Source organism: Anopheles aquasalis, chromosome 2 (genome assembly GCF_943734665.1).
Source record: "Anopheles aquasalis chromosome 2, idAnoAquaMG_Q_19, whole genome shotgun sequence".
In the NCBI taxonomy this organism is placed as follows: Eukaryota; Metazoa; Arthropoda; class Insecta; order Diptera; family Culicidae; genus Anopheles; species Anopheles aquasalis.
Genome location: NC_064877.1, coordinates 75,243,147 through 75,260,646, shown reverse-complemented (window position 1 = coordinate 75,260,646; position 17,500 = coordinate 75,243,147). Strand labels below are relative to the sequence as shown.

At 50.5% G+C, this 17,500-nt stretch overlaps 1 protein-coding gene and 1 non-coding gene across 5 annotated transcripts in view; one reads left to right on the top strand and one right to left on the bottom strand.

The window, feature by feature from the left end:
- The window catches only part of LOC126573670 (small nucleolar RNA U3), a 205-nt gene extending 79 nt beyond the window's left edge, over nt 1-126 (bottom strand). Inside the window, exon 1 of the small nucleolar RNA XR_007608154.1 lies at nt 1-126. This exon is cut by the window's left edge and continues 79 nt beyond it. This is a non-coding gene — a small nucleolar RNA (small nucleolar RNA U3).
- LOC126581565 (1-phosphatidylinositol 4,5-bisphosphate phosphodiesterase classes I and II) overlaps nt 1-17,500 on the top strand; it is a 67,973-nt gene that overhangs the window by 17,409 nt on the left and 33,064 nt on the right. The window lies entirely within an intron of this gene.

The window sequence follows — 17,500 nt, the reverse complement described above, 5'->3', positions numbered from 1 at the left end:
GCTGCTTGTTTCACGCTCCAGGATGGACACTATTCACACTCGTGTCATCGTGGGTGGATATGGTTTTTTTTGGAAACGAAAAGCTGAAGACTTGCCTACAGAAACGATCCTCTGAAGTGCAGTCTTAACCTTGCCAGAGAACTGCCTAATCCTACTGGCCGCAAGTCGCCAAGCAGCACTTGCGATGCTTACCGTGACGCTGTAGCGGCGTGTGTGGGTTTAGACCGAACGATTGTTTCGAGGAAGATGCGTGTTCGCGAGAGAGAAAGAGAGGGGGAAAGCGATAAGGTTTCATTGCGTGTTTAGCACTCGCATCGGTGTCGGATCTCTTGACGCCCAGAAAGGGGAGTTTGTTAAAAATTTGTAAATTTAATCAATTTACCCTCCTCGATACGGTCGTTACAAATGGCCGCGAAGTGGTTCCGCTTCAGCGCACGGTTGGTCGCGAAGCGATTGAAAACAAACATTCTAGCAACCACGTGGTCTTGTCCATGTCTCTTGCTTTCTTTCTCTACGCGCTTTATCAGCTTGTAAGCACGCATTCGCCTCACGACGCATAATGACGCGGGTTTTGTGCCGTTTTTTTTCTTTAAGTCGAACTAGAGATCGTCAGATCAGCTTGGAGAACTTGGTCCATACGCACTGCGACGCTGCGTGTTAGTTGACAAGCGACGGTTCAAGACAAAACAGTTCACTGGATGTGATACATTTACGCACGCTCAGAGTATCAAAGAGCACGCGTGAGACTACCACAGAACAGATCTTCTTTAGAGTCAAGCCAATTCGTTACCAAGTGGTTATCAATCTCGTGTCAAAGACTAATTCACGACTTCCTATGGAACGTTTGCTCCCTTTTTTTTCCTTTCTTTCTCTCTATTTCTCTCTATATTTTCGAGAAAAAGAAATGATACTCATATGAGCGATTTCTATCTCCCGTGTTTTTACGTTTGTTTTGATTTAGTAATGCGAAAATCGTTTCAGACATTCCGAAACACTTTCCCCTCCTCGATAAACGGTCATTTCACGTATGAGCCTCCTCTTACATACCCGGATGGACGGGAATCTAAAAGAAAGGGGGGCGATTACGGTCTATCTCCGTCACATTTCGGTCGTTGGCCATGCGTCCACTTGCTTTCTTTTTTGTCGGAATGGATTTTACGACGAGATTCATAAAAGTTGCAATAAACCCGGAAATGATGCGGTGCCCGCGACCATCGGTATCGCTGATCGGCGTGGCCCCTTCCCTCGAGCTGCTTGCTTGTTCGAGCGATTTTCCACTTCGCTGTGTCCTTACAAGGACCGCTGTCAAGGATATGTAAATAGCATGTAGGGGCCAGCAGTAGCAGCAACAGCAGCGCTATCTCCATGAGATGCGTTCACTGGAGTGGGACGCAGGACCATAACAGAGAGGACAGCAGCAGCAACGAGGGACGAGGTGTGTCCTTTGACCCTGTGGACGTAAAAGGAGCGATCCGAGTGGCTGGTGAAGCGTGCATGCGACCGGGCTCATCTCCCAAACGCAACTGGAACGTGACCGAACGGTGGATGAGCTTGGTCGATGACCGGTCGTGTGCCCTTTTTCCGGGAAAAACCCGCGAGAGGAGATTTTTTCTGATTTTTTCATCCGTTTTCCTCCGTTTTCTCCCATTTTTTCTACGCTTTTTCCCTCCATTCTTGCTCTCCGGCTTGTCAATGCAGTAAATAATCCGTTCGCTAGGGAGCTCCGTGGAATGTGTTGTTTAAACAATGTTGCGATCGAGACATCTTCCTGACGGCTCGCTCCCAATAGCCCGCTGTATCCCATTCGAATTCCATCGCAAAAAGCCTTCTCCGAAACTCATCATTTGCGGCTTGCCAGTCGAGTTCGTTTCCACCGCTCCCCTCCCGGGGGACTAATAACTTTCCATCAGTCATCCATCCAGCCCATCTCATGATGCCCGCGATGATTGCGCAATATTGCGCAACGCCGCCAATCGCCATCAATAAAAAAAAAGAGGCGGAAAGGAGACCAGGTGGCGAGCTGGCGTGTGGTGCCCAGTGACAAGATTACACGCATACCAAACGCCCATTGTGTGTATGTTGGGAGGGTGTAAGCATGATTTATGGAGCGTACATGCGATGTCGAGTTGCCGAGTCGCGTTTCGTCTCCGTCGCCTCCGCCTTGCCAACATCCAAATTAGATATTTCGACAACTCGCGGATCCTCACCACCAACCTCCTATACCCTTCATCACCCCAAACAGAAAGAGAGGGTCGGTTATCGGCTTCGGCGTGCTATCGGCCATTTTCCTCCGATTCGATTCAATTCACGGGCGCAATGGCCGGGCCAGGGGGAGAGAAAAACCATGCAAATCCATTTTCCATCTCGCTCGCGACGCTCGTGAACCATGTGCTGAATTGATTTATGGCGTTAGTTTATTTTACTCGCACCCCCCTTTCTAACGCCTTTTCCATGCTCCCTTTCCCTTGGCCACCGGTGTCGTCCGATGATGGCTTCTTCCTTCGTTTTAATGTCCAAGCTGTTCGCACGCTTCTCGCGCACACACACAAGCACACTGGCTGTCTGGCAGACTTTTGCACACAAACTTCGTACAATTCCCATGACATTGAATTTGTGCGTTGTGCGCTACGAGACGGGCGGACGGAAGGAACGGATGTCCTGGTGTCCTTCTTTTGCGCCGGGGACTAGGCAGTGAAGGACGGAATAATAAAAGAAGCTTCGCTGCCAGCGGTGTACCGGTCGGTCGGTCGGTCTTACGGTACGTTTCACTCAATCCGTGAAATCAGTCCACAAGGAACCTCCTCGTTCTTTCCATGTTTCTCCCTTCCTTCCGTGTTGCGGAAAGTTGCGCGGAATATTTTCCTTCTTTTACGACAAAACTTCGTAATTGCTTCGTTGGACCTCACTGTTCACTCCACGTTCACTCGCTCGTCGTCTCGATGATCGTCAACGTGAGCCTGAGTGACGGTGAATCACATCTCTTCAGCTGCCACCACACCCATCGAAGCAGACGCCCAAACCGCTGCCGTACTCGTCAACAAGTAGTTGTTTTGCCATTAGTATTTCCAGCCAAGCGTTTAAGGATGGAAAACTTGCGCCCTAGCGCCGGCATTCCTCGTCGTCGCTTTTCCTTCCGCAGCCCCAACGCGGACAAGAGCCTCGGCACCAAAACACCTTCGCCGCTTCGGCTTTGGTGGCTTGGAGTACCGTGAACGATTGCTTAATTAATTCCCTCTACTGCCGCCGCTGCTCCATTACGGTCCGCGCCGGTGTACAGGCTTTGCCTCCCTTCTTTTTTTTTTAAATGCCGGCTTTTCAAAAGAAAATTAAGACCAAACCAGTGCTGGAAAAGGGGCGAGAGTGTTGTGTGCGGTGAGCCGCATGGTTGTCAGCAGCATCTAGCATAAAACCGCAAACATCTCGGGGTTTTTATGCTGATGCGGCCAAATGCTAAAAGTGAACTCTCTCTCTCTCTCTCTCTCTCTCTCTCTCTCTCTCTCTCTCTCTCTCTCTCTCTCTCTCTCTCTCTCTCTCTCTCTCTCTCTCTCTCTCTCTCTCTCTTTCTCTCTCACACTCCCTATTTTTCTCTCCCTTGCGTGTACTGGGCGCAAACCGAAATAAATTATTTATTAATAAAATCCAAACACCTGTTACGGATTGAGCCACGCCGCGAGAGAGAGAGAGAGAAATGTCGCAAGCGCCGACCGACCGGTTGATGACGCGTAAGCATACTACCCCCATCCCCCATTCTCATCCCCCACCCACCTTTGCCAAAAACAAGCAACCACAGTGGCCATGTTCCGGAGTGATGCGGAGTAGGAGAAGGGGAAGAAACATAAAATTAGACTGACGAGCCAAAGGGTGAGGGATGTCACAAAGGGGGAGAGGGGATGGTACAACCGGAATCGACACCAAGGGGGTGGTGGTGGTGGTCCGTGCGGTAAACTTTTCAACATGCCCGCTGGGCATAATCATGCTCAGGGAATTTGGCCACGGGCTCCTGGTTCCTGGTCCCTGGTCGCAATCATGGTCGCGATGCCTGTGGGCGCGCTCGCGAGCATATGCGGGCCCGGAGCATATCGAAGCATTGGCGGTGGGATGGTTTTAAGGGTTTTATGGTGGAATCGTTTATAGAGGAACGGCACCAACAGGGAGAACAGTAAATTGATATTGTAAAAGGGCTCTCCTCCCAAAGGGATCATTCAAAGATGTTTCGAAAGATGTTTTTCATGTTGGAAGCCGCGGAACGTCAAAATATTTCTACACTTGCGTTGAAACATATCGTTTAGTATTTTAATTCCTGCTCTGTTGCTGATGTATTTCAATCCTGGTGGATATATAAAACAAACGGACCACTAAACATGCTAAATGGAACTGACAATGGCCTCCTGCTCTTCGGAATTCTGTCTCGCGCCGTGCGATCACCACAAACTAGCTATTACGGCGTTCGATTGGCCAATGGAAATGCCATAAGGAATCATTCGCTGCCGATAAAACCACATCGATCCTATGAACGACGGCGATGCTTCTCCGATTTCAATTCTCGCGCCACGCCACACATTCCGACACTCGCTCGCTGCGAACCACATTCGAAATGCCAAATCATTGATCATCTCGCACACGCTGCTGCCAACTACTCCCTTCGTTCTTCTTCTCGTCTACTGAAGGAACCATTTCTCTTTGAAATATGGGCAGTCGAGTCAGTTGTGTTTTGGGCCCAAACAAAACCGCTTAACACAAGTCGCGCGCGCGCGCCCTCCTCTTGGGCAGAGCCAATGTTTTGAAAACTCTCGCTCTCACTCTTGGCACCGGCGTCCTCAACAACGACGACCACTTACAGGACCGACGCACTCCTCGTCGTCGATCATTCATTCGAACGGCACGCCCCGCGACAAGCGACACGCTGTTCGCTGCTCGATGGCTGCCTTGAAAGCGGAGAGGCTGCCAGCAAGATTGTTGAAGTTTCCGCTGAACCGGCACGAACGAACTCAACTACTGGATGGAATGCGGTTTTCGGTGCGCGCCGGTTGTTGGCCACCTAAAACGGCAATCCGAGCAACATTCGCCCGGGACGTGAGCATTGTTAAATCAGCACGTGGACTCCGGTGGGTGGGGGAGTGTTGCGTCGATTTCGATGGCCAATTATTTCTGGAACATCGTCGGTAGCAAGGGAGTAACGAGAGCAAAAGTAAGCGAACCATTAGTCAAGGGGCGAGTTGGTGGAGCAAAAGGAGGATGCGAGAGGAGGAGGATAAACAAATTTCATGTTTAATTTCATGATTACGAGTCGCCGTTACTCGAGAAGACGTGGAAGTGCCTCCCGGACTCCCGTATATCCGAGTTAAACTCGTACCGTTCCTGCGGAAATGGGTCATTTCTTGACCAACTAGCCAGGAAAAAGGGGTTCAACGGGAGCACAAGCAAGCGAGGAAATGCTCCACAACCAGACCAGACCAACGGAAATGGAGATATAGAGTGAAAGAGAGAGAGAGAGAGAGAGAGAGACATCGAGCGTGGCGCAAGGCGAGCGCCTTGATAGCTCAGTTTATGGATAATTGAACCGGGTTTGGTCTGTTTACTCGATCGTCGGTTCCACCCACCCAGCATCCACGCCGCCCGCCCGTACCCAGGTCATGCATTCTAATAAGTCGTAGACGTGATTGCGAACCTGACGACGTGGAAGCAGCAAACAGCAAGGTTACGGTTTCGTTTACCAAAAGCGGCGGTCAAAAGCGGTTGTTTTGATTGGCGAAATCAGATACGCAAACACCACCACTAGGGGTGGGGAAGGGGTGGCTCGATGGTTGGTTGGTTTGATTGCTATGCTAAGATATGAAACACTGAGCGCATTCCGTTGGGGACTAGCCAGCCATCCAGCCAGCTTCGTCTCCTCATCTTCGAATGCTATTCATGGCACATAGAGGCATGTAGAGAACACCAGGGCACGCCAGGGCACGCCAGGGCACGCACGTAATGCATTCCGTGTTTTGTTCCCTCAGCCCAGTGACTGTCTCTGTCCTCTTCCCCTCGCAAAGTTGGTTCTATTTTTGAAGAACTCACTTTGGGAGTTTATTCTGAATTCTGGCGAACAAAAGGGAATAACATATTCTTAGTCCGCGATCCCTCGAGCTCCACGAGATTGATGCATATCTTATCTCCCGACTGTTGGTCGACTGAACTGCACTTAAAATTCATTATTCAAAGCGCGCGGCCAACGATGGGAAAGGAACATTGTTCCGCTTGTGGTGGTGGTGAAGCTTTTTCGCGAGCTTCTCCGGCAACACGTTCCATCGCTACGTTTGTTCCGTATGCAGATTGCAGCCGCACGTCCATTGGGCCGGTGGTGTGCTGGTGGACGATTTATGAGGATTTGCATTGGCCTCCGGACCGCAACGCCGGTCCGTTGTGTGCCAATGTACGAACAATGTACGCCGATAAGATTCAGAGAAGCAGCAGCACCAGATGTTGCGGTTGCTGCTGCTGCTTGTTCTGCTTCCGCTCGGTCAATCATGCTCCGCTTAGCTGAAGCTGCGTTGTTGTAGTTGTGTGTTGGATGTCCCTTTAGGGAGGGTAGTTGGCCCCCCGTTATCGGTGAATCGTGCTGTGCATAATCGCTGGAGCTGGGGAACAAAGCGGCCAACCGAAAGCGATGCATTCAGCATCGCACTTATCGCATCGCTCATCGTGAGTGTGCTTCCGATTGAAAGATTGTAACCATTTCTTGAATCGCCCTCTCTCCCCCCCACCCCCGTCCACCTAGCTATCACCATCAAAATGGGTGGTACATCCGTCGTGTTTGCTAACCGTTTGTCATGGAGGCGCCTGGTCGCTGGTGTTTCGCAAACGCCGTTAACTTCCGTTTGTCACCTACCTGGCCCTAACCGACACCTTCAGAGGCCACCAAGGTGTGGTACGGGGGATGATAAAGTGCCCCTAGACGACGCGAGAGGGGCATTTCATTTAGCGCGCACTCCAACGCGCGTGGAGAGCGTTCCACTCTCGACTCGAGTCTCGAGGTGCTGACGACTGGGCTAGTCTGGCTGGATAACAGTGGCCACACGATGCATAATTGATGGCTGAACGGAATTTAATTTTCACCTTACGATCCTTTTTCACGCCACCCACACACCCACACTTGTGTACCAACGCGTCACCAACATCGAAAAGGTGCGAAGCGGCGACAACACGCACGAAAAAAAAAGGAATCTCTCCCTCTTGCTCTCCATTTCACCGAACCTTCGAGACCGGTACGGGAAGGTGATAAAATGTTTTATTAATACGATTTTAATTACAGGCCAAGGCAGGCCAAGGGCTGGTACGACACACATACGATACGGCCCTGGCCGGAAGAGCGTGCCACGGCGTGGGCGCTTGCCCAGAGGAAGTCAACAGGAAAGTGCCATTAAGATTACATCAAATGACGAATTATTGATGTAAGCACGAGGCGCGTAGGCGCAGAAGAAGAAAAAGAAGAAGGAGGAAGAGGAAGTGGTGGAAAAGCGTAGGCGAGCGGATGTTGTCGCTATTGTAGTTGACGATACGGCGAGACGGCTTCGGCTCGGCACACGGATTAGGAGACGCTTTGTGGCGTCGCACTCCTCCTCCGTGGAGTGCTCCGCTTAGCGAGGCGTGAAAAATGATGACAACTTTGCCTAACTTCTCATTACATGCTGGAACGGTTCGGAACAACACAAGCTCAGTAACAGGAACGGTTGTCGCTGCCGCACTGTCGCTCCCTCCCCACTAATGAACGGCAAGCGTTCCGCTATAAAGACCATGCAGCCATCGAGCTTCACGGTGGCGTCTTAAATGAGCTAATTAAATGTAATCATCACGACGCCGGTGTGATACCGAGCTGCACTGCCACGGAGAAGAGGTGACTACGCGTGTTTTGCACCGGTTGACGGATATGGTTTAGATGCTAAGACCTTCCATTCTCCCGCATCTTCATCACAGGGCGAGGATCCTGAGAGCGGATCTCTCTTCAATGATCGATCGATCCAGGGGGCGGGGCGGTTTTCAAGGAACGATTAGTAGAACGGCGAAGAAGGAACCTCGGTTGGACAAGGTTGGATCGTAAAAAACCCACCTCGAGGTCCGCAGAGCAGGGTGTTTATGAAGGTTCCAATTAATCTTTCGCGCCGCCGCTGACGTGCTTTCCATTTGTCTTTCGCGTAACTCTGGCAGCACTCCCCGGCAGGCCAACGGCAGGTATCGCGTTTCAGCACATCCCAGGCGTTCTGGTTGGTCCATAGCTCGTGTTCGGCATTACCTATTAGTGGCCCACAAAGAGAGAGAGATTCCGGGGGGGGAAACATCTAACTTAGCGTGGTTTGTCGGCCCGAACCAGATGCGTTTCGCCACGTGAAGGGGGCCATTTTTCAGACCAAATAATGGGGCCTCAAACACACATATGCGGGCGCGTACGCTTGTTGTTGTGGTGGTCCCCAATGGTGTCTGTTTATGTAAGCGATGCGTACGCGCGATTATCAAATTAACTCACCGCTGCCGCTTTGATGTCCGGATACATGTCCGAAGTATTTACCGTTTCTGGCTGTTTGTGTGGCCGCAAGGGCGCCACGTGAGACGTGACGTGAGACGTGAGCGCTGCTGCTTGTGGTGTGCCGCTGGTTCAAAATTTTCCAAACCAAATTTTCAACAGCACTTTTACATTTCGAACGAAAACATCACAAAAAAAACCCTACCACGAAACCATGTCATGTTGTTGCCAGTTTGGTTGCTGCTTCTCCAACACAAAGTGTCTTGGATCGCTCATCTCGGTTTTCTGTGACTGGCTGCTGAGATGAAGCTATTTTGCTGGTGCTCTACAAGAACATCCGAAATGCGTCGTTCGGCCGTTGGCTGAATTCTTGGCTCAAAAGAAAATGCAACCGGCAGACTCCGACTGTCGACAGAGCAGGCGAGGCCGCTTCCCTTTTCACTGCCATAAGCGGCTACTGGAGTTGAAGCTGAAGCTAAAGAGGAGAAGAAGAAGCACAGCTTCTAATCACTGTCCCGGGACTGAATCTCAGAGCTGCATGCATGTTTCTGCCGGGCTTTATTTCGTCCGAAATTCTCGGCGTAACACACGGCAGAGAGGGATCTGGAGCAAGGGAGTAAGACATTGGGAGGAATTTCCGGCGTGGCACACGAGGTCATGATAGAAGACATATTTATGGTCCTCAAAAACGGCTGAATGGCGATCGGCGGTTGTACATTCCCGGGTCCGTTTGGTTTTTGCGGACGCATCCGAGCCGAAACCAGACCCCTTCTTTCCTTCGGTTAGGTTTCTGATGGTCAAGATTCGGATACTTTTTTCTTGACCTTCTCTTCGCCTGTTTTTTGGAATCGATTTTGAAGCCAAATCCCCAAAGGGGCCTTGGCCAGTGTGTTGTATTCGGTGGTCAGTAAAAATTCTTGTAGCTGTGAACCGTGAAAGGAACAAATGGAACAAATACGGCCCAACATTTATGTTTGCGCAGCATTTCGTAGCAAATCGTGGGAATCGCTACAAAAAAAAGGAAACGTCTATCGACTTCAACTGGTACCGTGCGTCAGTGTGGTGGTTGAAGCGCTTGGCTCGTCCTGACGTGCTCGTGGGATCAGAATGGCACAAGTTTCTGTGCTTTGATCCCGTGGATATCGATATTAATATCGGCTGGTCATGCGGCTGGAGTGAGAAGCTATAAGGAGAGACAGACAGAGAGCGATAGCGAGTGAGAGAGAGAGACAGCAAATTGGAATTTCACTTCTTCTGTTGGTTTAGCACACGTTGTAAGGAGAAGTTTGGCTTGGCTGGCTAGTCTGGCTAGAGCAGACTCACCACCAGCCAAGTCGAGTCAATATTTGGCGAGAGCCCGGGCTTGATGGCTGCTAATTATTTTTGTTGATACCACCACCTTTGGCCAATGGCGGACCGCGGCACGTGTGTATGATACAGCCGTGTACAACACGCGCGCCTGCCAGGCAGACGAGCGACGATGATGATTGGGGGAGGGGCGATCTCCCGGAAAGTGGTGGGTGCCGTCGAAAACGGCTCGATTCCGATGGTTTGTTTGAAATGGCTGTTCGCGAATGGCTTTGTTATGGACCGCATAAAAACAGCTAACATACTACCATAAACTGGACGTGGAATGGCCAGGACATGCTTGTTTGCTGCTGTTGCTGCTGCCGCTGATGTTCCAGCTGGTGTCCTGGAATTCCCCAACAAGACGTTCGATGGAATCGCTTTTCAGTGGAGTTGGATAGAGTTTTGTGGGGGTAAGAAATCACCCCCGAAAAAGATACTGGAAGGGAGAATGTGAAAGAAAGGCGAGAAAACTACCCACTAGCGTCCTCGTGCGTAATCGCCTTGCTTAGTTCAAGGACCAAGTAAAAGTGGAAGCGTGGAAGCGGAAGCGGAAGCAGAAGCCAACGAAAGTAATATAGTGAACGAAAAAGTCCTATAGGCGGCCTCCCAGAAATCCTTGCCGGCCCCCGAGGCCCCACAGCCAATCTCCAATTAAAGGGATAATTAATTTGTTTCACCATTTGCTCGGTGTGCGTTCGTGTTTAGTGCTGTCTGGGGGCGCTGCTGGTGCTGACATGCTGACGACGACGACGACGACTGCGATGGCGACTCCCACTCTCCCCCTCTTTCAAGGGTTCTCGTGAACGATCGGCCTAGAGGGCAAAGATTCAATTAAGCGCTTTCGCTTGGATTTGACGCGATGCCATTGCTTTTGGTGTTCCGGGGGGTCGAGAGACCGTTTGAAGACCTCGTGCACAACACGCACCAGCGCATTTGCTCACTGGCCTCTTGACACAACCGAACCGTAGCGCCCAACCCCAACAGTTTTACATGGGGCGTCCGGCATCCGGGAGAGCCCTCAAGAGCCTCTCGCCCGAGTGTGTGCTGATGACGGTGATGGCGTGAAGGCTGTTGCTGATCTCGGGCCGGTCGTGGAAGGTGAAATTTCATAAATATTAAATATCCTTCCGGGACAGGGTGGGCCCGTCGTTTGCGAGCCGAGGGACGCTGGGATGGTTGGTGGGCGGACGGGCTACCCGTCACGTGCAGCGATCTCTTTTCACGCCCCAACAGCCCCTGTGGACGGGGAAGCGGGGAAAATCGTTTATTGAAAGAGTAACCCAATCATGGTCAAGGTTCGCCCGGCTGCTGCCTCGTGACTGATGAAGGAGGCTGCTCCAGCTGCTGCTGGTGCGTCCGCTCGGGAGTCCTAAAAATGTCATCATCATAACGCTCGACTCACAATGGCCCGTGCGTTTGTTTTAGCGCGGTTTGGTCCCGGGGTTTTCACACAAAAAAGTTTCTTCCGGCTCCGAGGGGAAAATATCATCTGACGCTCCTCCTCCGGCCAAGTGCTCCTAAAACTGGGCCATAAAAAATGTAAAACAAACACCTCGATACCGCGAAACGCGACCGGCAATCGGTCCCCGTTTGCTCCGTGACAAAGCCGTACCCGCGGAGCTGACCATAAATTTCTGGCCACGCGCGCGCGCGCGCACACACAGGCTCCCGCAATTCGCGCTAATTTCGGATGCATATTCGGGCTTGTGTTTTACTACGGCCAATCCTCCGGTCGTTCCGGTCCTCCCTGAGTCTTCCATTCGGTGGACGGTGGTGGATTCCGGGATTGAAAAGTGAAGAGGCGGTTTATGATTTTTAGAAATTCCTCCATAATTTAGGCATAACATTTCGTCGAGCCCCAACAACCATATACCGAGGCCAGCCATTTTTGTTGGGTGGAAAGTTTCGGGGAAAAGTTTGTGCCGTTGTCTCTGCTGTGACGTGTTCCAGGAGTGTTCGGACACGATGGTTAAGGACAAATGGTTTAAACTTCCTGACATGTAGCTACTTAAAAGCATCATCAAAGAATGTAGCATCAATGGCTCATGAGGATCTAATTGTGTTGAACAAGTACAGTTTCTACGACACAAATCAATTGATTTGCCATGTTTCACGATCAAACTGACGCCTAGAATTAATAAAACAAATACAGAGGCCCGAGATTCCTGACCTACACAACATTCTCCTTGATAGGAATCGCTTTAAGTTGCCGAAATCCCTTGCCTAACCAACTATTGCATGTGAAAGGAGTGCACAACCTAATCAAACTAATCCTGCAATAACTGTTTGCGAACATGTTTTGCGGTGACCATGGAATGTGTTGCTCTTAAAGAAGCACAGCTAGTACCGTGGAATGATGTACCGTCAATCATGTGGCAGCTGTCCCCATGCCGAATGCCGAATGTGTCCATTTCTATCAATTAGTTTCGGGTTTCTCCCGGGCTCCCGAGCAACCCTGCAATCCCATCCATCCAGCGAAATCTTTGCCACGGAGCGATAATTGATTCAATTAGCGTAGCCGTACACATCACATTCATTCGATCCAAGTCCACCAGTCACAGATGATATATGGACGTGTGTGTCTGTGTGTGGGTGGTTGGTCGATCTCCACTCAAACCATCATTCTGGGCAGCTAGGCGATGGATGGATGGATGTTTGTGATGGAATCGATTTCAGAGTGCAATAAGAGGGCGAAGAAGAAGTTCATCCATCAACATATATCTCACACGTCCCAGCGCGGCCCGGGCCGGGTTTGAACTTCATCGCGGGCATCTTTAAGAATGATGTGATGGCAAGCAGCAGGGAGCGGCGAGTGCGGGTTGTATCGTATCGTGAGCGAGAGCTGATGGTGCTGATTGAAAAGCGTAACGATAGAATCAATCAATGGCGCTGCGATGATGATGATGGTGCTTGGTATGGAATGATAATGTATAATTCAGTGCACTGCTGTGCGGTGGGTGATACATTGTGGCAGTTGAAGCGTGATGGAATCGACTTCGCTAATTGACGTTTCGCGTGGCCGCAGATTCATTTCCATGCGCCGAACGCGAACGAAAACAGCAACGGGCAACATTTTTGACGGATAATTTGATCGACATTATGCCGCTCTGATTGTCTGGTACGCTCTGTCCCGACCGATGAGTAACTTCCTTGTGAACGATTGGTGAAGAGTGAAAGATGGTTTGATGTTAATGCTCGTTTCAAAATCGACTATATCACTTTCACGGCCTGTTAATCGCCGCTTTTGGGGTGGGAGACAATATTGACTGCCTCACTCAAAGAACACAGACCCCTCGGCGATCTCTGCCTTACGCATTTCCGAGATTCCGAAAGCCACGGCTTATGGCACTGAAGTACCGTCCAGGAGGGCTGTGTTAAAATGTGTTTTAAAAATAGAATCCCTTTGGTGTACGATAAACACCAGGGGCTCATGAATAGGCATTTCGGTTTTTATCGGAAGCTTGCCGCACGAGCGGGGCTGCCACAGTCATCTCCGCGGTACTTCTTCGCGGGATCTGCTCGCAAGGATGCGGAGCTGCAGCGGTAGATGCTGTAGAGCGCTGAATAGAGGCATAAATTATACATTCGCCTATAATGGATTTACCAATTGAATTTTAAATGAGTGCCGAAGTGCCGAAAAAAGGACCTTTTCCCACTTTTGTGAGCCGCGCCGAGTCAACAGCACCCCTCAACGCGACCGACCGCCGACCTTTGAGTGCTGGAACACGACGGTGCACGTGCGGCGCTTGCTATCTTTCGCTCGTCTCCTCTTTTGCATGTTCTTTTCTTGCCATCCATGGACACGAATGCCGAGAATGTCTTGTTAAAAATAGTCAATATTTGAGTTAACCTGGGCTGTCTGAAGGGCGAACTTGGCGCAAAAGCACACAACAAAGGCATTATTTCGAAAGATGATCCATCGTTTTGGCTCCCAACTGGCTCTGTTGCTTGCTTGGAGGGCCTTTGACCTATGTGTGAGAGAGAGAGAGAGACGGGTCTCTACATTAAATCAAGCGTACCATGCGCTATATTTCAAATCGCGACGTACAGAAGAGCGCACGTAAAGAAGCTTAAAATGAGAACCATCTTTCGGGCACTCAGCGAGGTAGTTAGGATTGTCAAAACGTAGCAGCACCCACAGCATCATCGTAGAAGAAGATCAATCGCAGCTGGCGAGAGATCCATTTATCAACCACGATTACTGTTGCTTTGTTTCCAGCACGACGCTAAAGACGATGCCATTAATCTGTTGCCCTTTTGAAAATATATCTGCTCCCGTAATACCGGCATCCTCAGCTTACTCATGGTTACCGATGGTGCTGGAACCAATTCACCAGGCACTAACTCATTTTGCTCCGCAGTCCGCTGCCCCCCGGTTAGCCTCCTTCTGTATCGGCATCCTGCCTGAGCTGCTTTTTGAAATATGTACGCAGAACGAAAGATTAACCGCAGTTCGGTAATTGAAACCCCGTACACACCTTCAGAAGATTGCGTCGAATGCTCGAAGGTGGCTTGAAGGAGTGGAGGTAGGGAGTGCACCTCAGTTGTAACACTTGCTCGCCCTGCGCGCATCTCCAGGTGTTCGATTGTGGTAGAAATGTGATACCAGTGCTCACGCTTGGAAACACGGGAGAGGAAGATGCTGATGCTGGTTTATGAGAGGTATTATTGGATAGTTTTGCAGTGGGCAACGGTTGTTGAATGGTTGGGGAATGTGTTCAACAGCTTCTCTCCATTACTCATAATGGTGGTCTTCGAGTTGTGGCCTTGGGAACGACTTGAACCTGGGCTGGAGAGATTGCTGAAGAATGCAATAAGTTGCTGAGGAAGTTTGCAGAAAGATCGATACCTGGATCGTGTGTTAGTTCATGCTAAAGTTTTCCAGAACTTTCCCGTAAATGTTTTTTGAAATACTTAGAAGGTACATACTGCTTGTGCACTTCATTTGCTGCGTGAAACATCGTTAGCAACAGGAACTTCTTGTATTCTAAACTGTGCAAGAGAGTTTCCGACATCAAATACTTTAGAACAGTAATCGTAAAACATACCGGTAACAGGAACAGAAGCCCGGGACACCCACTGAGAGCCCTAACATCCTAAGCAATCAACCATCTCCGATACACGTGGCAGCAGAACATTCATTTCTGGTGTTGGTCGCTAGCTGGAGAGCAACAACCACTCGCTGCACTCGTTAATCAACATATGTGTAGCGCTTCGTTTACACCAGTTGATCGTAAAAACCAGATACTGCGCGTATGGTGAATACAGAGGGAAATGGAAACATTGTGGCTGACTTTACATCCTCCTCCCAGGAGCATTTGCAGATCGCGCTACAAAGTAGCAACCGGAATACCCAGCAGCTCCTACCAGCCATTAAACCGCGGGAATAACCGGAGTGAAGCAATTTTGTAAAACCGATAAAAAAAAGGATTACGTCGCGCCTCCTAGGTGGCTAATTTTTCCCTTTTTCCCTCCAAAAAAAAAGGTACAGGAAACTTGAGCAGAGAACCACCCAGAACGTTTTGTGAGATTTATTGCCAGCTCGGCGTTTCATAATCATAAACCGCCTCATCACGGGCAAGGAAGCTCCGGTACACCTGGACACTAAAAGGATTTCGACTCTCCGGCTGCTAAGCCTTCAAAGATGCCGATCAAAGCTACCGCGCTCTCGTGCACCCATAAAGGTCTGCGGGTTCCACAAACACCGCGCTCCATCACCCACGTTGCATCCAGTGCCGCTTCCTCTCCGGTAATGAAAGCGAATGGTGCGCGCGCGGTCGGGCTCGGTTGCTGGCTCAGCTTTTTGATGTCTCAGCCGTCTTGCGGTATCCATCGGCGGATAAAGGGGCACAAGGGCACACAAGAGAGGGTACCGCAAAATGGCGCTTCCGTTGCGAGAGGTATGCGGTAAAATGGTTCACTAATGGTGCGCTCTATCTTCCGTCTTGGCGAACCCAGGATAGATAGGGAACTGCTGGATCGAAACCCCGTGCCGTGCTCCCTTAGCTAGTGGTTTAGTGGAGCTGAGATTTCCATCAGCACACACACACCTGAGCGCATTCCCGGTAGTGGGTTTGGGCCGCAAACGCAAACGCGAACGCTGAAGACGTTCCCGGGGCCACGTTAATTAAAATTCCCTATTCAATCATGCAACCGCAGCGCAACCCCGAGGGGAAGAGCGCACAAACCACCGGCAACCGGTTCGCCGCACGGTAATGGAAGTGAAACTTTACTGTTTAATTAAACTGTTTCCAGTGTGCAATCTTCTGTTAACTAGATTTCAATACACCGCACGCGGCCCAGCGCGCCATTGTTGCTGCTGCTGCTGCCGAGTCCCGGGTTGCGCTCTATTTTAGAAGGAGCATCAAGTCTCTTGGGTGGACGGAAGAAGCAAGGCTACGGAACCAGTGGCAGCGATTTTCCCGGTTAGACTCTTAATCCATGGGCACGGGGCGCAAGCTTATCGGTCACGATGGGACCGGCTAATACCTTAATTCCCTCGTTACCTCCTGTTGCTTGGCTATAATTTATGCAGCTTAAAAAAGGACATCAATCAGAAGAGGGTGATCACCAAGCGGCGTTGTGGCCGCAGCAGAACCAGCAGCACCAGCACCAAACGCTCTCTATTCATTGTTGTGCTGACCTCCAACCACAAGCGCTAGCTCTAATCCTACGGGACATAATCGCCACGTCCACAGTGGCGCACATCCTTTGTAGGCGAGCAGGCCCCGGCAATCCTGAAATTCTTCCTCTTTTTTATGCCGTTAATGGCCGTTGGAGAGTGATTACGGCCAAAAATCCCTCCCGCCACTTGTACCAGGGATTACTCGTTCCGAGTCTATGGATCCTGCGAAGTGGTTGGTCACTTCCTAGGTCACCGGAAGTCACTGGCCATCGTGAGTTCACTCCGGTTCGCTTCCGCCGTTTCCAATGAACCGCAAATCGTTCGATAGCGATTGGAAAAGAGAAAAAGAGAAGCAAAGAAGTCAGTTAGTTCGGTGGCCGCACCCATTTTGTTGGTGTGTTTACTTTAGTCTTCGCGTTCGATTGGTCGACTGCAGCGCTAACTGGATCTCGACTGTGCTTGTGCGCTTGAATGTGCACTCAGCCCAGGGAACAATCTCGATGGTCCGCCGGTCGCGGTTTAACTGTTTGTCTCCATTGCCTCGAGGTCCGCATACGATTACAGCATTACCGGGAGAACATCAAAAATACATTTGCATCGACGCATTAAGCCAATTGCCGTTCGAATCCTTTACGCAAACAGTTGACCTGCTCGGAATGCGAACGCGTTCCCCCTGTGAATCGCTTGTAAATGGCCCCTCCAAATAAGAGGAGACCCTAATCGGGTGCCAAAAGGCCGACCGGGGAACTCGCCGAACGAGGCCTAATTGGATTGGCCGGCACGATTGGTGGGACCCAGGACCCAGCGAAGCAGTCGCGAGAAGTCAGCGCGTCAGTGAGGTGAGGTCAAAAGTGGAAGGTTATTGCGAAAAGCTTTTAGCGATAATTTTAGCCACCAGTCCAAGCCACGCCACGACGACCGGATTGGACCGATTCCGTTTGGTTCGTGTCCTTTCGCCGCTTTGTTCGTTAGTGTCCTTCTCGTTCCTCTCAACAAAAAAAGGAAGGAGATGAACCTGCCGTGGC